Source organism: Geotrypetes seraphini, chromosome 7, assembly GCF_902459505.1.
Source record: "Geotrypetes seraphini chromosome 7, aGeoSer1.1, whole genome shotgun sequence".
In the NCBI taxonomy this organism is placed as follows: domain Eukaryota; kingdom Metazoa; phylum Chordata; class Amphibia; order Gymnophiona; family Dermophiidae; genus Geotrypetes; species Geotrypetes seraphini.
Window position 1 is genome coordinate 177,137,880 of NC_047090.1, and position 22,193 is coordinate 177,160,072.

General features: G+C 42.2%; 1 protein-coding gene across 2 annotated transcripts in view; it reads left to right on the forward strand.

The window, feature by feature from the left end:
- TTC7B (tetratricopeptide repeat domain 7B) overlaps positions 1 to 22,193 on the forward strand; it is a 416,190-nt gene that overhangs the window by 391,635 nt on the left and 2,362 nt on the right. The gene's annotated exons all lie outside the window — the stretch shown is intronic.

The window sequence follows — 22,193 nt, forward strand, 5'->3', positions numbered from 1 at the left end:
ACACGTGGGCGGAGCTACAAACAGAACATCAGATTTCACCCATTCATGTCAATGGAAAAAAAGTAAAAAGCTGCCATTCTCACAGTAATTCAAAAACGGTTTGACCGATTTGAACGAAACTTGGTATGCAGATCCCTCACTACCTGGGGTGATATGTTGTAGGGGTCTCGTGGCCCACCTGCACACGTGGGTGGAGCTACAAACAGAAAATCAGATTTCACCCATTCATGTCAATGGAAAAAATGTAAAAAGCTGCCATTCTCACAGTAATTCCAACTACCTGGGGTGATATGTCCTGGGGGTCTCGCGGCCCACCTGCACACGTGGGCGGAGCTACAAACAGAACAACAGATTTCACCCATTCATGTCAATGGAAAAAAAGTAAAAAGCTGCCATTCTCACAGTAATTCAAAAACGGCTTGACTGATTTGAACGAAACTTGGTATGCAGATCCCTCACTACCTGGGGTGATATGTTCTGGGGGTCTCTTCACCCAAGAATTTATATGTTCTTGCTCCTGGAGGTGAAACTAAAAATGTTGTTTATAATCAAGTTTTGTGTTAGTTGTATTGTATTCATTTTGTCAAATATTTCACATTATAATTTGAATATTGTACTTTTTATAAAGCTGTAAAAAAATAATTTCATTCACCACTATAAAGTATCTTTATTTGAATCCATTTACAGTGTTATTGCTATAATTAAATACCCGTGCAACGCCGGGGCATCAGCTAGTTTTCAATAAAATACAATAAAAGGCAGTACATACATTTCAATAAAATTGATCAGAATAAAGGTAGAGACATTTCAATAAAATTGATCAAGATGAAAGTGCAAACCATGCAGGTAAGAAACATAAGAATAAAATGCAAACATGGTTAAAATAAGAGAAAAGGTGAAGTCATTACGATGTGGTCATGTGCAATTGTAATCACATTCTTGCCAACGGAGTGAACAAGTCGTTGCCTGAACAGAAAAAACTGGGACACCAGGGATATAGAAGGATATGAGAACCCTAGGATTAATTAGAATGGTTTCCTAGTGATAAAATTTATGGAAGGTATCCAGAGACTTGGAGCGTGTTTAGAAATAGTTTCTTCCATTTTGTGCATGACTTTATATGCTTTTCCATATAAACCCTGTGCAAAAAGAATATTTACTAAGGATTTTACCATGAGTTGCTATGCCAATTCCTAATAAAACAACAAAATCACATAACATTCCTGTCAAAGGAACAAGCTACAAGGTTATCTATACTAGTGTTTCTCAACCCGGTTCTGGGGTACCCCCTAGCCAGTCAGGTTTTCAAGATAGCCACAATGAATATGCATGAAAGAAATTTGCATATAATGGAGGCAGTGTATGCAAATCAAGTTTATGCAAATTCAATGTGGATATCCTGAAAACCTGACTGGCAAGGGGGTACTCCAAGACCGAGTTGAGAAACACTGATCTATACAATATGACTTTCAGGACTGTGGCAGTGAGCATTCATGAATGGAGAAGTGCAGAAACAGGATGAACAAAAGGCAACTTTTAAAGTAAGACCAGTTCGAACTTGGACATGTCTATCACATCTGTGAATCTTCAGCATTGCAGGGTGTGAGTCTGGGGCTCGTCCTCCGAGTCACCAAGGAGGTAGTTATGTAAGGTAGCATCTAGTTTGAGCTGCAAACGATATGCATAAACCAGGGATCTCAAAGTCCCTCCTTGAGGGCCGCAATCCAGTCGGGTTTTCAGGATTTCCCCAATGAATATGCATTGAAAGCAGTGCATGCAAATAGATCTCATGCATATTCATTGGGGAAATCCTGAAAACCCGACTGGATTGCGGTCCTCAAGGAGGGACTTTGAGACCCCTGGCATGAACAGTGGTGTACCAAGGACAGGGTGATGGGGGCAGCCCACCTCGGATGTGTGGAATACTCGCGGGGCCGCAGTGCAAGGCCTTTGGGCTCCACCAGCCCCAGAACCTCTGACATCAATTTCCTGTTCCAGGGCAGGGGCAAGCAAGGCTGGAAGCTGCTTGCATGCGGACCATGGCCTTCTGATCACTCCATGTACCCCACTACTGTCTGGAGGAGGGGGTGCTCTGCCTCAGGTAGCCAGCAAGCCAGGCCCGCCACTGTTCATAAATGTCAGTATTTTAGTGGTTTACACATAATTTCAGGACCTGAGGCAGCACAGTTTTACTTGAGGTATGTCTTGTCAGACAAATTGGATTAGTTTCTTTGGGTGACCAAACAGTTGGATTTAGGGAGAGCGCTAGATATGGTTACTTAGATTTTAGCAAAGCCTGGGGCACAGTTTCACATAGGTGACTGATAAATAAACTGAGTGCCTTTGGTTTAGGCCCGAAGAGATTGCCTGGGTTAGAAAATGGTTGGGTGGAAAGCAACAAGGGGTACGCGTCTACAATGTCTCACACATTTCTAAATCTGTTGAAGGTTTGGAGGGTGAAGCAGGTAGGTAGACAGTGGTAAGAGTGGGAGAATGCCAACTGCAGGGGGGGGAGAGCTGATTGCGGCCCTTAGGGCCCTCGAGGTGAAAAGGGTTAGAGGCCCCTGCTCTGCATCAACCATCTCACCTTTTTCCACATGTTTACTCACGCCTTCAAAGAAAGCAAATTGGTGAGACATGACTTCCTTCGACTGAATCCATGTTGACTCTGTTCCATTAAACCCGGTTTGTCTGTGTTTTGCCCAACACTGAAGTCAGGCTTACCGATGTGCAATTTCCTGGATCACCCCTGGAATCTTTAATAAAAATCGTTGTTAATTGGCCACCCTCCAATTTTCAGGTATTAAGGACAATTTTAATGACAGGTTACAGATCACTAACATGTAACTAAACAGATCTTATGACCAGATCATGTTCATAACTGGACCTATCTGTCTAATGGTTAGATCAGCAGATTGAGACTAGGAAAGCCAGGAACCTTGGACAAGTCACTCACCCTCTGTTGCCTCAGGTACACTTAGGGCTAGCTTTATTAATGGGTGTTAATATACTTAGTTAGTAAATAGGACCTGTTGACAATAATGGGACTTACGTTAGATAATGTGTGTTAAATCTCATTAATTAGTCCTTAGTCTAAGCTCTCTGAGGACTCAGATCATCCTCTCCAGATTGGACTATTGCAACTCTATCTACTTAAGTCTAACTAAGAAAAACCTCCACAGACTCCCAACGGATTCAGAATGCCGCGGCCAAGCTCATCTTCGCTAAAAGTAAATTTGACCATGTCTCCCCGCTCCTGGCCAAGCTCCACTGGCTTCCGATAATCGCCAGGGTCCACTATAAATGCACCTGTTTAACTTTCAAAATCCTATATGGTATCCTCCCTCCCTTTATCCCTCTTTCTTGGAATTCCTCAAACCCTAATACCACCAGATCCTCCCACAAATTAAAACTATCCTTCCCCTCGCTAAAAGGCATTTCCCACACAGGAAAGCTAGGGACCTCCCTTCACTTCAAAATCACTGAGCTCTGGAACAACCTTACCTCCCCTCTTCGGAACTTGAGCTCTCTCCAAGTTTTCCGCAAACATCTGAAAACCTGGCTTTTCTCAAAAAATGTAAGTCTCCCTCCAACTTAGGAATCAAAGAAACTCTTATATCTTGGCATCCGAAGTCCTCTAAATTTTCTTCACACTTCTACCTCTAATCCTCTGTTGTAGTTCCTTCCTATTTCTCCTACTGTAAACCGCGTCGAGCTCTACGAACGTGGAGATGATGCGGTATACAAACCTAAGGATTAGATTAGATTAGATATACCTAATGTACCAGAATATACTATAGTTGCCTTGAGCTACCAATAAAAAGGCAGAAAATAAATCTAAATAAAAATAACAATCAGGATCTGAGGAAGATATCAGGGACTGTGACCTAGAGAAATGTTTGTAATGTGTTTCACTAAAGGTGAAATTAACTAGTGTTTCTTTTATCCTGTTGCTTGAAAATAAACACAAAAATGAACATCTAAGAAGTTGGGTTTAATATCTCCAGGCTGACAACCTCTTTGCAGTAGCATATAGGTTCCACTTAAGAAAAATCAATAGCCAGCAACCATATCTTCACATGCTAGAAGTAAATTTCAAAGATTCCGTACAGTAAAAGCAATATAAACCTGTAGTGAGATGTTATTTAAATGCTAAGGCCTCTAATAGAAATTCCGTCAGCAGTAATGACGTTAAATCTCTACGTCTGAAGAGTTAGTGGTATGTGGTATGGGATTGTCATAACCTCAGGTTTAGTAATATGCAATGGGAAGAGAATTTCTATTTATAATAGTAATATTGCATGTTTGTTTAGTGGTATTTATTTAAAGGAGCTCACTTGACAGTGGATTCTGGTATGTACACTTCATGGAAGCACCTCCAGTTGATTTGCTTTTGACATTTAGAGTCGAAGGACAAAAGCTGAAAGCTCGTACGTTGAAATGGAAACATTTTAGAGCCAGAGGCCCCGTTTCTGTTTAGAAAGCATTTGACCTGGAAAAGAGTCTGTCCAGATGTAATCAGGTATAAAAATAATCTGAGAAAACACATCCATTAGTGGACTGTTCCTCTACCAACAATATGGAGAGGAAGGCAGTGCTTTGCTTTTGATGTAATCAGTGATTTTACACACAGCCTTTATGGCCTTCTGAATGATTACTGCAGTCAGATGGCTGAACACGTTGAAAACAACCATGGGGAAGATGCTGGAGGACCTTTCCGGACTAGCATAAAACCAATTTCTTTTTAGATCCGCAATTCTTCAAGTTGCTAGGACTCTAACATGAGTCGATGGCACCTAAGAACAACAGCAAATAATTATTCTGTGCATTTCCCAACAGTAGAAAAATACATAATTAAAATGTCCCAAAAAAGGCAGCAGAGACCTTTTAGGATTCAAGGCAAGCCCAGTGCTTTAATTAGTCCATTGCTATCTATACGTTCACCTCTGTTGTACAGTATCTGGCGTACATTGAAATATTGCTTATACTATTTGTCAGAGTTCGGAGGCAAAACAACACACGCAATTAGGGATTTAACAAAGCTGTTTTTACACATGGTGAGATATACCATGTCTATCTAACAAGGGGGCATGGTTAGGTGTGGCGAGGGAATGGTTTAGTAGGTCTAACCTACCAACACGTATTCCCCATTTTACAAGAGAATTACACATGGATATGATATAATGTTTAATTTGGTGTTTCCACCTGCTGCCTGCTTGAAGGGCAGGCAAAGACTGAGGGCAAACCCCACTTCTAATCCCACCACACATATCAGTACTCCTCCCGATTCCCCCTTCCCCAGTCAAGGACCTCTCTCCCCATTCCCAACTCCTAGTTCCTAGTGGGGAGCAGGAGAGATCCCAATTGCTCCTTATCCATTTGAAGTCTCAGATTCAAAATGGCAGCTGTGATCGATTCCTGGTGGTGGCTTCACAATGCTACTGCTAGGAGGTCAAGCTGTAGAATACCCTGAGGTCGTAAGTACCGTTTTGAACCCAGGACTTTGGTGCAGGAGTGGCTAGGTGTTATTCCTGCTCAAAATAATCAGATATGTACTTAGATCTATAAAAATCTGTACAAATGACAGGACGATCTGAAAACTAGTAAATCAGAAAAATAAAGGAAAAGACCTCAGACCAACAATGTTTCGATCACGGGTCTAAAAAAAAAACTCCCCAAAAATGTTATTTCTAAATTATTGAGATTTTTAACATATGGTATACAAGATTCAATAATAGCGAAACAACAAAAAAAATGGAGCTCTTGTTTCTATATTTTAGAGCCTAAAGGCACTTAATTTAGACCCATTTCACCATTACTATATATGGCTTCCCAAGGGTTATAATCGCAAGACATCGTGACTCCATTCAAGCTGCAAAATAATCAAAACATTACCGCTCTTGGTCTCGGTATGAATGCATCTAAAATCTTCATTTCGCATCACTGCTTACTATTAAGAGCTGTGTTCAGCCTTCTGCTCACCGACACTAAAATTCAAAATGGCGTCAGTTTAAGTGACGTCAATCGAAGAAAAAAAGGGGGGGTATAAAGGATAATTTATTCAAAATCTACTTTAATAGATTTTCTACACATTAGTGTCTATCTTCTTTATTATAGTTGATTATATTACAGATATACTGATGAATTGAACAAATTGACTTTAGGTTTGGATAATACAATTAAATAATACTAATAATATATTTTTTAATTAAATAAAAGATAGGTTTGAACTCTTAGTTGATAGTTTCTTAATCAAATTAACAAATTAAATTAATAAATAATAATATGGGTAGGAAGGAGGTTTTGAAGTAAATGATTATACCACATGCATTCAGGATGAAGATTTGAAATAACATCCAAGTTATAAGAGGTCTCTTTACTGAGAACAATGCATCCTTTATGATACTTCAACCTCTTAGGTTATGTGTTGGGGTGAGTTTGTTGTTATAAAGGGGTTTTACTTGAATGATAAAAAGTGGGTTAATAGAAATAATATATCAACTAGAATAAAGAAGACAGACACTAATGTGTAGAAAATCTGTTGAAGTAGATTTTGTATAAATTATCCTTTATACCCCCCTTTTTTTCTTCGATTGATGACATTTTGTGGGTTGGATAACTTAGGAACTGATCCATTTTTTGTTAGTTGAATGTCAGTTTAAATGACGCCATGTGCTTTATAAAATGCTACTTTGAGCATATCAAAATAGGTCTGATGATCAGCATTCTTGCTCTTAACACCAACCCAAAATGAGACAGGAGACAGGAAGGGAGCGGTGAAGGAGGAGAAAGAAGTCGCAGAAAGACTCAACATGTTCTTCTCGTCTGTATTTACAAACGAAGACACAACCAACATACCGGAACCTGAACAAATATTCAATGGAAATCAAGCAGAAAAATTAACATCCATGGAAGTGAGCCTTGATGATGTACACAGGCAGATAGAAAAACTTAAAACTGACAAATCCCCGGGTCCGGACGGAATCCATCCCAGGGTTCTGAAGGAATTAAAGGAGGAGATAGCGGAACTACTGCAGCAAATTTGCAACCTATCCTTGAAAACAGGCATGATCCCGGAGGATTGGAAGATAGCCAATGTCACGCCCATCTTTAAAAAGGGATCAAGAGGTGACCCGGGAAACTACAGACCAGTGAGTTTGACTTCGGTTCCGGGGAAACTGACGGAAGCACTGATTAAAGAACACATCGATGAACATCTGGAAAGAAACGAACTTTTGAAAACAACCCAACATGGTTTCTGCAGGGGGAGATCGTGCCTAACGAACTTATTGCACTTCTTCGAAGGAATTAACAAACGGATGGACAGAGGAGACCCCATAGACATCATATACCTTGATTTCCAAAAAGCCTTTGACAAGGTGCCTCACGAACGTCTACTCCGGAAACTGAAGAACCATGGAGTGGACGGAGACGTACATAGATGGATCAGAAACTGGTTGGCGGGTAGGAAACAGAGGGTAGGGGTGAAGGGCCACTACTCGGACTGGATGGGGGTCACGAGTGGTGTTCCGCAGGGCTCAGTGCTCGGGCCGCTGCTATTTAATATATTCATAAATGATCTAGAAACAGGCACGAAGTGTGAGATAATAAAATTTGCGGACGATACAAAACTATTTAGTGGAGCTGGGACTAAAGAGGAATGCGAAGAATTGCAAAGGGACTTGAACAAATTGGGGGAATGGGCGGCGAGATGGCAGATGAAGTTCAACGTTGAGAAATGTAAAGTATTGCATGTTGGAAACAGAAACCCGAGATACAACTATACGATGGGAGGGATATTATTGAATGAGAGCAACCAAGAAAGGGACTTGGGGGTAATGGTGGACATGACAATGAAGCCGACGGCACAGTGCGCAACAGCCGCTAAGAAAGCAAATAGAATGCTAGGCATAATCAAGAAGGGTATTACAACAAGGACAAAAGAAGTTATCCTGCCATTGTATCGGGCGATGGTGCGCCCGCATCTGGAATACTGCGTCCAATATTGGTCTCCGTACCTTAGGAAGGATATGGCGTTACTCGAGAGGGTTCAGAGGAGAGCGGCACGCTTGATAAAAGGGATGGAAAACCTCTCATACGCTGAGAGATTGGAGAAACTGGGTCTCTTTTCCCTGGAGAAGAGGAGACTTAGAGGGGATATGATAGAGACTTATAAGATCATGAAGGGCATAGAGAGAGTAGAGAAGGACAGATTCTTCAAACTTTCGAAAAATAAAAGAACAAGAGGACACTTGGAAAAGTTGAAAGGGGACAGATTTAAAACGAATGCTAGGAAGTTCTTCTTTACCCAACGAGTGGTGGACACCTGGAATGCGCTTCCAGAGGGAGTAATAGGGCAGAGTACAGTACAGGGGTTTAAGAAAGGATTGGACAATTTCCTGCTGGAAAAGGGGATAGAGGGGTATAAATAGAGGATTACTGCACAGGTCCTGGACCTGTTGGGCCGCCGCGTGAGCGGACTGCTGGGCATGATGGACCTCAGGTCTGACCCAGCAGAGGCATTGCTTATGTTCTTATGTTATGTTCTTAAAGGAACACTCTCCAGTCTATCTGAATATTAAGGTCATGTGGTTCCAACAGGCCTAAGAACATAAGCAGTGCCTCACGCGGTGGCCCATCATGTCCAGAACCTGTATGTAACCCTCTATCTATACCCTTCTATCCCTTTTTCCTTCAGAAAATTGTCCAATCCCTTCTTGAACTCCAATGCCATACCCTGTCCTATCACGTCCCCTGGAAGCGCATTCCAGGTGTCCACTACCCGTTGGGTGAAGAAGAACTTCTTAGCATTGGTTCGGAATCTGTCCCCTTTTAATTTTTCCAAATGCCCTCTCGTTCTTGTTGTTTTCGAAAGTTTGAAGAATCTGTCCCTCTCCACTTTCTCTATGCCCCTCATGATCTCTCTTTATTTCTCTCTCTCTTTCTTTCTTTCTTTCTTTCTCTCTCTCTTTCTTTCTCTCTCTCTCTCTCTCTATTTCTCTCTGTCTCCCTTTCTCTCTCTCTTTCTGTCCCTCTCTACTCTCTCTATGCCCTTCATGATCTTGTAAGTCTCTATCATATCCCCTCTAAGTCTCCTCTTCTCCAGGGAAAAGAGACCCAGTTTCTCCAGTCTTTCTCTTTCTCTCTCTCTATTTCTGTCTCTCTCCTTTTCTCTCTCTCTCTCTTTCTCTTTGTCTCCCTTTCTCTCTCTTTTTCTGTCCCTCTCTACTCTCTCGATGACCTTCATGATCTTGTAAGTCTCTATCATATCCCCTCTAAGTCTCCTCTTCTCCAGGGAAAAGAGTCCCAGTTCCTCCAATCTTTCTTTATCTATCTCTATTTCTGTCTCTCTCTCTTTATCTCTCTCTCTCTTTCTTTCTCTCTCTCTTTCTTTCTTTCTTTCTTTCTTTCTCTCTCTCTCTATTTCTCTTTGTCTCCCTTTCTCTCCCTCTCTACTCTCTCTATGCCCTTCATGATCTTGTAAGTCTCTATCATGTCCCCTCTAAGTCTCCGCTTCTCCAGGGAAAAGAGCCCCAGTTTCTCCAGTCTTTCAGCGTATGTAAGGTTTTCCATACCTTTTATCAAACATGTCGCTCTCTTCTGAACCTTCTCGAATATCGCCATAGCCTTCTTAAGGTACGGCGACCAATATTGGACGCAGTACTCCAGATGTGGGCGCGCCATCGTCCGATACAACGGCAGGATAAATTATTTTGTTCTGGTTGTCATACCCTTCTTGATTATACCTAGCATTCTATTCGCTTTTTAGCAGCCGCTGCGCACTATGCCGACGGTTTCATTGTCTTGTCCACTATTGCCCCCAAGTCCCTTTCTTGGGGGTAATAGTTCTCTCTGTTGTAATCTTTTCACTCTGTCACCTCCCCTTCTCCACCAGGGCTCAAGATCAGTGGTGAAATGTCTTAAACTATTAAGGCTATGAGCTTGATTCGTGCAATCTGTGATCAAAGGTTCAGTTACTCTTTGTCTCTTCAAATTAGATTTATGCTTGGCCATTTGAACTTTTAGGAATCTCGAAGTAAATGCAACATACAGTTTTTGACAGGAGCATTTAACCACATAAATAACAAATTCTGATATCTAAGTAGTAAAATGTTGAAGTTTGTAAACTTTTCCATCTCTGGGATTTTGGGATTCCTTCAATTGCAATGTGATGTCACAAATTGCTTAATGATAGCAGTTAAAATGTCCTGTTATTGAAAGCAGGTGTGTTTTTTAATGTCAAAGAAAGATAATTTATTCATGAATTAATTAATGCATGTGACTGCTTGGGCAGGCTGGATGAACCTTTCAGGTCTTTATCTGCCATCATTTACTGTGTTACTATGGGCTAGATTCTCAAAAATTTGCATTAAAAAACGACGGACCTGCATTAAAAACCGACAGGCCGCTGTCACAGCCATTATAGTAGCGATTTTTAAAAAAGCGAGTCATTCTCCAAAAAAAAACAACAACACTCATGCAAATGAGGTTAGCGGAGAGTAGCGAAGATTCACTAAATGTACATGTGCCCATCGCTGGTGATAGCGATGGGCACATGCGCAGAATAAACACAACCCCCCCAAAAAAAAAAAAAAAATTGTGTATTTAGCAATTCCCAAGAAAGACATGGTTCGACTCATACTGATTGAGAGTACAGCAGTTAAAATGATCTACGGTCTTTAAAAATATGATCATGTGACTCCATTTTATTGTGAATTGCATTGGCTGCCAATGGAGGCTCATGTTTTGTTTAAGTTGGGTTGCTTTTGCTATGTATGGTACCGCTCCGTTTTATATGGTTAATAGATTCTCTCTAACATCGTATAAAAATAGTAGAAAGTCTCATGCCCTATTCACCTTTCCGTCAGTACAGGACTCTAAAAGTAAGAAATTTCTGGACCTTACTTTAGCATTCCAAGCAGCTTCATGTGACAGAGAATTTCGATTGTTATTGCTTGGAGCCTGTTCTTATAAACATTTCAGAACTCAACTGAAAACTTATCTCTTTTCAAAATACCTGGTCAAATAATTTCTTTCTGTCATTCTTAAATTGTTTTCAGTTTATAATCTTTTGTAAACCACGTAGAACTCATGGTTACGCAGTTAAGAAGTATGATGTTATGTAACAACAAATTGAGCGCAAAAGTCAAGCAACCCTCCAACCGACAGTGGAAGAGATGCCCACTTTCCCACCGCCAAGCGATACAACCCTCAACACCCCCTCAGCAGTGGAATAGATTCCTACTCCCTCCCGCCACCAAGCAACACACACACACACACCCTGGCAGATGCCTACTCCCGCTGCCAAGCAGCTGCACCCTCCAGCAGCGGGAAAGAAGCCCACTCTATCCTACCGCCATACAACCCCCACCCCATGCTTCTAACGACCCCCACCCTCTCCCCATTACCTTACTTAAATGGCTGGCCAGAGGGATGCCTACTCCCTCCAGCCAGTAGGCCCATCTCTTCAAATTGGCGGGCCTTCTCCTCCTTGGAGCATCCTGGGATGCACTGGGAAAGTTAAGGCCCACTATTTTGAAGGGGCGGGCCTGCAATTCCCTGGAATTGCAGACATAATAGTAAGCTAAAGTCAACTGAAATCAAAACAAAAAAGGGCATGGAACTTTGTTCAAGAAATCATTTGTGGTCAGCAAGAGGCAACGGCTTTTTCTGCATGTTTGCTTGCTATCCAAAACTGAGCTGTTAAGTTGGCTGCTGAGGCAACACGTACACTTAGCAAGAGGGGAGAAATCTGATAGGTTTGGGGTAAATTAAAAGTGCCATTCACAGCATTGCTAACAGCCAAGAGAAGACGTCAGAGTTCAGTGTCTCAGCCTATTAGGAACAGAGGAATGAATAATCAACGAGGCAGAAACAGGCATGCAGAGTAAAGAGTGGAGCAGCTAGATCGCTAACTGGCCATAGTTTCCACATATCAAAGAACCAAATAGACAATCTTCAGTTCAAAACATTCCTTTTTTAACAATCCTCGAGTGGTGGACATCTGGAATGCTTTCCCAGAAGAGGTAATTGCGGAATCCACCGTTCTAGGATTTAAGGATAAGCTAGATGCACTTCTCTTTATGAGAAGCTTCGAGTGATATGGGGGCTAAAACTATGCCAGGGTACACCTGGCGGGGCCTCCGCGTGTGCGGATCGCCAGACTTGATGGACCTAGGGTCTGTTCCGGAGATGGCACTTCTTATCTAATCTAATCTAATCCTTAGGTTTGTATACCACATCATCTCCACGTTCGTAGAGCTCGACGCGGTTTACAGTAGGAGAAATAGGAAGGAACTACAACAGAGGGTTAGAGGTAGAAGTGTGAAGAAAATTTAGAGGACTTGGGATGCCAAGATATAAGAGTTTCCTTGATTCCTAAGTTGGAGGGAGACTTACATTTTTTGAGAAAAGCCAGGTTTTCAGATGTTTGCGGAAAACTTGGAGAGAGCTCAAGTTCCGAAGAGGGGAGGTAAGGTTGTTCCAGAGCTCAGTGATTTTGAAGTGAAGGGAGGTCCCTAGCTTTCCTGTGTGGGAAATGCCTTTTAGCGAGGGGAAGGATAGTTTTAATTTGTGGGAGGATCTGGTGGTATTAGGGTTTGAGGAATTCCAAGAATTCTTATGTTCAAAGTGTACCCAAAGAATAGCGCTCATTTGACGCAGGCTCGCATACAAAACAGAGGGAATAGAGCTGGCATCACAATTATCGTCATTGCTCAGTCAAGAAAATAAAACAGAAAATAACCTGTAATTGGAAAAATTACGATCGCCTGAACCTATATGCTCTAGTTATAGATATGAAAAAATGAATGCTGAAATGCCGGGGCATTGTAACGTCTTTAAACTGGTTTGGGCCCATTTGACATCTTATATTCCTTCTCTGGAGTTGTTTTTTTCCTTAATTCTGTTCCATCTCCTTGCACATCGTGGGAGGGAGGTGGGATTGTGTTATTGTATTATTTTAAACTAGTCTTTAAGCCCGTTACATTAACGGGTGTGTGTCTTTCTTTCTTTCTCTCTCCTTGGCCACTTTCTATCTGTCTGTCTTTCTTTCTCTCCTTGGCCGCTATCTGTCTGTCTTTCTTTTTTTGCTGTCTTTCTCCTTGGCCGCTGTATGTGTCCCTGTCTTTTTTTGCAGTCTGTCTCCTCAGCCACTGTCTGTCTGTCTTTTTTTCTGTGTGTCTCTCTCCTTGTCCGCTGTCTTTTTTTTTCTTTCAATCTCTCTCCATAGCTCCATGTCCTTCTGTGTGTATCTTTCACTCCCACCTACCTGTCTTTCAGTGTTTGTGTATCTATTTCTGTCAGTCTGTCAATGTCCCATCTGTTTGGGGTTTTTTCTTTCAATCTCTCTCCCTGTTAATTATCGTGCCCCATCCTACCTTTTTTTTTAATCACGCGTTGTGTTGGGAAGGGCAACCAGCACACAGTAACCACTGCTGGATTAGGTTAAACCACCACTCATAGCAAATTGTCATGCGCACACATGCTGGACGCACGGAGCCACAAAGATTGAAGTGCGCATGCGCGCTAAGAGTGTTATTATATAGGATAAGTGTAGATTATTGAAAGAGTTTATTCATAGTGAATAATCAATGGGTGGGTGGATGGGATAAAATGATTGATTTTTGAATATCTGTAAGTTGAATGTGCTTTTCTTGACTTGTTATATGTTCTTATACCTGTGCATTGCATTGTTAAATTTAAAAATTAATAAAGATTTATAAAGAAAATAAAACAGGACTGTACGAAGTTTCATAAATGGACTTATTCAGAAGGAGTATCTCCAACATGAAAAACAACGTATAAAGTCCAAATCATAGTCCATCCTGTGATGAAAAATTGGACGTCAAACCATTTCCAACTTGGCCAAAAAAGTTTCCCCTGATTCTGGTTTTCTTCAGGTGGAACTGATAAGATATTCACAACCCCAAAATTGGGTAGGTGGATAATCACTGAAGTGAAATAAACTACATACATACAAAATGAAGTCTTATAGGATGCCAGTGTCCCACATCACCACCAGCATTTTTTGTCAGCGGTGCGAGACGCTGAAACTCTAAGAGCTCATTTTGTGTGGAAGTGGTTACCTGTTCATCTGTTTTTATATCAGCAGTAGTGGGTGAGTTATGGTGTGCCCGCAATCAATTTTATTGGCCTCAAATCAGTTTCTTTGCGACGAGGATGTGGTAAGAGCGGATAGTGTAGCTGGTTTTAAGAAAGGTTTGGACAAATTCCTGGAGGAAAAGTCCATAATCTGTTATTAAGACATGGGGGAAGCCTCTGCTTGCCCTGGATCGGTAGCATGGACTGTTGCTACTCCTTGGGGTTCTGGAATCTTTTGTTACTCTTTTGGGATTCCAGAATCTTGCTATTCTTTAGGATTCTGAATGGAATGTTGCTACTCCTTGGGGTTCCGGAATCTTTTGTTACTATTTGGGATTCCAGAATCTTGCTATTCTTTAGGATTCTGAATGGAATGTTGCTACTCCTTGGGGTTCCGGAATCTTTTGTTACCCTTTTGGGATTCCAGAATCTTGCTATTCTTTAGGATTCTGAATGGAATGTTGGTACTCCTAAGAGTTCTGGAATCTTTTGTTACCCTTTGGAATTCTAGAATCTTGCTATTGTTTAGGATTCTGAATGGAATGTTGCTACTCTTTGGGTACTAGTGACCTGGATTGGCCACCATGAGAACGGGATACTGGGCTTCATGGACCATTGGTCTGACCCAGTAAGGCTGTTCTTATGACAGAACCAAATTGTTGACAGAGGCCACATATAAGTGCGGGTGTCCGAGCTGCCTTCCAGTTTTTGCAGAACTTGACAATAGTGATTTTTAAACAGAGATAACAAAACCTCTTAATTTTTTGCAGACATCTGTGGGCAGGATTCAATTTTATTTTATAATTCAAGCAGATGCATTCTGCTATAAATCTGCTAAGGGTTTTTAATTTTTGCATCCGCTTATCTCTGTCTAAAATAATTAATAGTTTATCAAGCATTGATTTAAATATTTATTTTGCCTGGCAGTTCTCTTCTGCTCCTGTTTCGTTCGGCTCAGTCAGATCCAGGCTGGGACCTGGTATCACGAGTCTTCATTTACAGTACCCCGGATGGTTTCCCCTATTTTAAAACCCCTCTCCCCCACACACTTACCCAGGACTTATTCCCCTATTATAGAATGGGAATCCTTTCACTGTGTTAATTGCCCTGATATTAGAGGCAGATCTAGATATTGTTGCTATCACAGAGACATGGTTCAGTGAATCACATGGATGGGATGCAAACATACCGGGATATAATCTTTTTAGGAAGGACAGAGATGGTCATAAAGGTGGAGGAGTAGCTCTCTATGTAAAGATCAATATCCAAGCGACCGAAATACAAGGGACCTGGGGAGAGGAAGAAGCGATATGGATTGCTCTGAAAAGAGAAGATGGAACTTCTATCTACGTGGGTGTAGTCTACAGACCTCCGACTCAATCGCAGCAAATTGATAAGGATCTGATTGTGGATATCTAAAAGTTTGGAAGGAAAGAGGAGGTTCTGCTGTTGGGAGATTTCAACCTGCCGGATGCAGACTGGAATGTTCCGTCTGCGGAATCGGAAAGAAGTAGGGAGATTATGGATGCCTTTCAAGAGGCTCTGCTCAGACAAATGGTGACGGAACCCACAAGGGAAAAAACGATATTGGATCTGGTCCTCACAAATGGAGAGAGTATCTCTAATATTCGAGTGGGTGCTCACCTGGGTAGTAGCGATCATCAAACGGTTTGGTTTGATATAACGGCTAAAGTAGAGAGCGGCCGCACGATACTTAAAGTCCTAGATTTCAAACGTACGGACTTTAATGCAATGGGAAAGTACCTGAAGAAATAGCTGTTAGGATGGGAGGACATAAGAGAAGTGGAAAGACAGTGATCTAAGCTGAAAGGAGCGATAAAAATGGCTACGGACCTTTATGTGAAGAAAATCAATAAAAACAAGAGAAAAGGAAGCCGATATGGTTCTCCAACCTAGTGGCTGAGAAAATAAAGGCGAAAGAGTTGGCGTTCGTGAAATATAAAAAAACCCAAGAAGAGGAGAGCAGAAAGGACTACAGGGTGAAACTAAAAGAAGCCAAGAGAGAGATATGTTTGGCGAAGGCACAGGCGGAAGAACAAATGGCTAAAAATGTAAAAAAGGGAGATAAAAATTTTTTCAGATATATTAGTGAAAGGAGGAAGATAAAAAATGGAATTGCTAGGCTAAAAGATGCTGGGAACAAATATGTGGAGAGTGATGAGGAGAAAGCAAATGTGCTAAACAAATACTTCTGTTCTGTGTTCACAGAAGAAAATCCTGGAGAAGGACCGAGATTGTCTGGCAAAGTTACACGAGAAAATGGAGTAGATTCTGCGCCGTTCACGGAGGAGGGTGTTTATGAGCAACTTGAAAAACTGAAGGGGGACAAAGCGATGGGACCAGACGGGATCCATCCCAGGATACAAAGGGAGCTCAGAGAGGTTCTGGCGAGTCCAATTAAAGACTTGTTCAACAAATCTCTGGAGACGGGAGTGATTCCTGGGGATTGGAGGAGAGCGGATGTGGTCCCTATTCATAAAAGTGGTCACAGGGATGAAGCAGGAAACTACAGGCCGGTGAGCCTCACTTCAGTTGTTGGAAAAATAATGGAAGTGTTGCTGAAAGAAAGGATAGTGTATTTCCTTGAATCTAATGGGTTACAGGATCCGAAGCAACATGGCTTTACAAAAGGTAAATCGTGCCAAACGAACCTGATTGAATTTTTTGATTGGGTGACCAGAGAGCTGGATCGAGGACATATGCTAGATGTAATTTACTTGGATTTCAGCAAAGCCTTTGATACAGTTCCTCATAGGAGGCTGTTGAACAAACTTGAAGGGCTGAAGTTAGGACCCAAAGTGGTGAACTGGGTCAGAAACTGGCTGTCGGACAGACGCCAGAGGGTGGTGGTTAATGGAAGTCGCTCGAAGGAAGGAAAGGTGACTAGTGGAGTCCCTCAGGGTTCGGTGCTGGGGCCAATCCTGTTCAATATGTATGTAAGTGACATTGCTGAAGGGTTAGAAGGAAAAGTGTGCCTTTTTACAGATGATACCAAGATTTGTAACAGAGTAGACACCGAAGAGGGAGTGGAAAATATGAAAAAGGATCTGCAAAAGTTAGAGGAATGGTCTAATGCCTGGCAACTAAAATTCAATGCAGAGTAATGCATTTGGGGATTAATAATAGGAAGGAACCGTATATGCTGGGAGGAGAGAAGCTGATATGCACGGACGGGGAGAGGGACCTTGGGGTGATAATGTCCGAAGATCTAAAGGCGAAAAAACAGTGTGACAAGGCAGTGGCTGCTGCCAGAAGGATTCTGGGCTGTATAAAGAGAGGCGTAGTCAGTAGAAGGAAGAAGGTGTTGATGCCCCTGTACAGGTCATTGGTGAGGCCCCACTTGGAGTATTGTGTTCAGTTTTGGAGACCGTATCTGGCGAAAGACGTAAGAAGACTTGAGGCGGTCCAGAGGAGGGCGACGAAAATGATAGGAGGCTTGCGTCAGAAGACGTATGAGGAGAGACTGGAAGCCCTGAATATGTATACCCTAGAGGAAAGGAGAGACAGGGGAGATATGATTCAGACGATCAAATACTTAAAGGGTATTAATGTAGAACAAAATCTTTTCCAGAGAAAGGAAAATGGTAAAACCAGAGGACATAATTTGAGGTTGAGGGGTGGTAGATTCAGGGGCAATGTTAGGAAATTCTACTTTATGGAGAGGGTGGTGGATGCCTGGAATGCGCTCCCGAGAGAGGTGGTGGAGAGTAAAACTGTGACTGAGTTCAAAGAAGTGTGGGATGAACACAGAAGATTTAGAATCAGAAAATAGTATTAAATATTGAACTAGGCCAGTTACTGGGCAGACGTGTACGGTCTGTGTCTGTGTATGGCCGTTTGGTGGAGGATGGGCAGGGGAGGGCTTCAATGGCTGGGAGGGTGTAGATGGGCTGGAGTAAGTCTTAACAGAGATTTCGGCAGTTGGAACCCAAGCATAGTACCGGGTAAAGCTTTGGATTCTCGCCCAGAAATAGCTAAGAAGGAAAAAAAAAAAAAAATTTAAATTGAATCAGGTTGGGCAGACTGGATGGACCATTCGGGTCTTTATCTGCCGTCATCTACTATGTTACTATGTTAAGTAAATCATGCACTGAAAAACATAAGGACTGGCGTGTCCAGAGGAAAAGGTCTCCCGTTATGTGTTAGTTCAGGGAGATGGTTGAAGAGTGTGGATGTTTTTATTTGACCTTTAATTCACAGCTCGCTGTACCTCTGAGAGATCAGCTCATCTGCGACAGGCACCTGATTATTTCAGTTACAAGCAGAGGTGCTGTAATGTTCCATGGAAGCTGGTCTCTGAAGGAAAGTGATAAATGGTTTCCTCTGCAGCATCTTGTGGCTTTTAAAGAGGAAGTGCTAATGACTTCCTTGCATCTTTAAATATTCTTTTTCCTCTGGTCTAATGGGGCAAAGGCCAGCCACACAGATCATACTTTTTATTTACTTTGGGGGGGGGTTTCACATGTATATTTATCAAGTCTGCCCCTTAGAAAAAGCAGACTACTTAAAGAGATAAATATTCATCAAGAGTTTTCCATGTAGTGGTCCAGATAAGAACATAAGCAGTGCCTCTGCTGGGTCAGACCAGAGATCCATCACGCCCAGCAGTCAGCTCACGCGGTGGCCCATCAGGTCCAGGACCTGTATAGTAATCCTCTATCTATACCCTTCTATCCCCTTTTCCTTCAGGAAATCATCTAATCCCTTCTTGAACCCCAATACCGTACTCTGTCCTATCACACCCTCTGGAAGCACATCCTCTGGTTCTGAATTTGTCCCCTCTTAATTTTTACGAAGGCCCTCTCGTTTTTGAAGTTTTCGAAAGTTTGAAGAGTCTGTCCCTCTCTACTTTCTCTATGCCCTTCATGATCTTGTAAGTCTCTATCAAGTCCCCTCTAAGTCTCCGCTTTTCCAGGGAAAAGAGCCCCAGTTTCTCCAATCTTTCAGCGTATGAAAGGTTTTCCATACCTTTTATCAAGCATGTCGCTCTCTTCTGAACCCTCTCGAGTATCGCCATATTCTTCTTTAGGTACGGCGACCAATATTGGATGCAGTACTTCAGATGCAGGCGCACCATCGCCCGATACAATGGCAGGATAACTATTTCCGTTCTGGTTGTAATACCCTTCTTGATTATACCTAGCATTCTATTCGCTTTCTTAGCAGCCACTGCGCACTGTGTCTTGTCCACTATTACCCCGAAGTCCCTTTCTTAGGTACTTTCACTCAATGACAGCCCTCTCATCGTGTAGCTGCACCTCGGGTGGAATAAGCTCCCTTCTTTCATTAAGCAGCAAGAAAGTTTGCAAGCTTTCAAGAAATTGTTAAAACGTCATTTGTTCTGTTGTATGACATCATCAGCTTTGTTATGACTCCTACATGTTTGCTCATTGAATTGATCCTTTTGGAATGTTTGACGATGTTCATGTTGATATGTCAGTCTGATTATGTAATTTGGTGTTGTCAATTAAAATGTTTTTTTATGTCTATTTATCAATGTGTTGATGTACTTTGCCCTGTACAAGGCGGATTATAAATAAACCAAACTTCCATCTTTAAAAGGAGCAGCCCTGTTAAGCCACTCTACAGGTTTCTCGGGTGCCTTTCAGAGGAAGATTAAACGTCCCTCTCTCTCTTATGAAATCTCCCACAGAAGAGCTCACTCAGGCCGACGTGATTTTTCTGCGTTGATTTCTTGCCTGTCTTTTTGGCGCGATAAAAAAAGGAAAAAAACTGCAGGAATGGTGTACAAGATGCCAAGAGTTTAATCAATAAACATAAAAATAAAAAAACCCAGTTTGTATCCAACATATGGTCCAAGTGGTAGATGAACCGGGACCCTGACATGATCCGTGTTTCGAAGAAACGCTCCTTCCTCAGGGGTCCTAGAAAGTGTCCCATGATAAGGTACCAAATGGATAACAACTGGAAACAGCGATTTGTAGAGCAACTAAACCAGCAGAGTGTACAGTGAGAGATTAGAGAAACTGGGCCTCTTCTCCCTTGAAAAGAGGAGACTGAGAGGGGACATGATCGAAACATTCAAGATACTGAAGGGAATAGACTTAGTAGATAAGGACAGGTTGTTCATCCTCTCCATGGTGGAGAGAACGAGAGGGTACTCTCTAAAGTTAAAAGGGGATAGATTCTGTACAAACGTAAGGAAGTTCTTCTTCACCCAGAGAGTGGTGGAAAACTGGAACGTTCTTCCGGAGTCTGTCATAGGGGAAAACAGCCTCCAGGGATTCAAGACAAAGTTGGACAAGTTCCTGCTAAACTGGAACGTACGCAGGTGAGGCTGGACTCATTTAGAGCACTGGTCTTTGACCTGGGGGCCGCCACCTGAGCGGACTGCTGGGCACGATGGACCACTGTTCTGACCCAGCAGCGGCAATTCTTCTGTTCTTAGGTACTCCTCCGTAGTGCAAATTCACAATAGACAGAGCCCAACATAGGGCCTGTTTGTTTAGCTGCATTAAAGTCTGTACCTACTCCTAATTTGAGGGGGGGAAACTCAGATCCCTTTTTATTCTAATTAATGGGCCATTAATCAGTAATTAGCGTTAATTGGCATTCTTTTAGAGTTACCGTATTTAAGAATCTAATCTAATCTAATCCTTAGGTTTGTATACCGCATCATCTCCACGTTCGTAGAGCTCGACGCGGTTTACAGTAGGAGAAATAGGAAGGAACTACAACAGAGGGTTAGAGGTAGAAGTGTGAAGAAAATTTAGAGGACTTGGGATGCCAAGATATAAGAGTTTCCTTGATTCCTAAGTTGGAGGGAGACTTACATTTTTTGAGAAAAGCCAGGTTTTCAGATGGAGGGAGCTCAAGTTCCGAAGAGGGGAGGTAAGGTTGTTCCAGAGCTCAGTGATTTTGAAGTGGAGAATCTGCTCTGTGCGAAACATGTTGGGTCTATTCCTCCCAAGCCAGCACTAGCTGCTAAGATAAGTGGCTTTATTTATTTGAAAATCTATTTAAAAATCTTATCACTACAAGGCATTAATATTTATTTAAGCATTTATTGTGAGGATGAAATATATATTTATGGCTGACGATGAGAACCCATGCAATTCTTCACCCTAAAAGTTTTCGTGGAGTGGTGGAGCTGAGACCGTAAAAACTAACATTACCCGGACGTCACATGGGCAGATGCCCTCCCGACAAGCAAACAGGTTGAGGGGGCTGAGGGTGGAATGGGGCAGGGCCATGGGTCCGGATTTTCATTCCGGAAAACTGATAACCCTAGTTGCAGTGGAAGGTGAGGCCAATAACTTAGGAGACACCAACCTTCCATCTTGCTTTTCCCTGCAGACAGTTATCTAACTACAAAAAAGGCAGTATATAAGTCCCTATCCTTCCCTTTCCCTATTGGCTGGTGTCTCCTAAGCTTCTGATCTTCTTTTGCAGCTTATTTGCTAGCTAAACAAAGTCTGACCAATGGGCTACAGGGGGAGGCGGGAGCAGTGCGACAGAGACACTGCTTTGTTTCCTGCTTTTCCCTGCAGCTCTACATTGGGAAAATTTCAGCTCTGATGTCTGGGCAGCGCTGAAAAGAATATTGGAGGTATTCTAGTACCAAAGAGCTGGTGTCTATGTCAATATTCCTGCTTCTCCGCTATGACTCAGATCTCTAAGTCTGAGCCGAGCAGTGCCATAAGTTTGGATTGGTATAGCAGTCTCTTGAGACTTGAAACCATCAGACCAACCTGAACTTCTAGCACTATGCAGCTCGGACTTGCCCATAGCAGAGTCACGCTGGGGAATCAGGAAGCCCCATTGTTTGTTGTGTAACTAAAACCAGGTGAGGGATGAAATATGCGGGTAGACAAGACACAGAAAGAGAGACTTTCTATTTTGCCACTATTTGACAAAGCATATGGCAAAAATACAACGTTGCATGATTTGACCCTCTGAATTACAAAATATAAACCAAGACCCCTGATAGAGAAAGGTTGGACACGCCTGTGTTGGACAAAGCCTTAGAGCCTTAGCATCTTTGACCCTTTACGTTCTAGCTCTGTTTCTTTTATGCAGATTGAAAAAACTGTTGTACAGTAACTAGA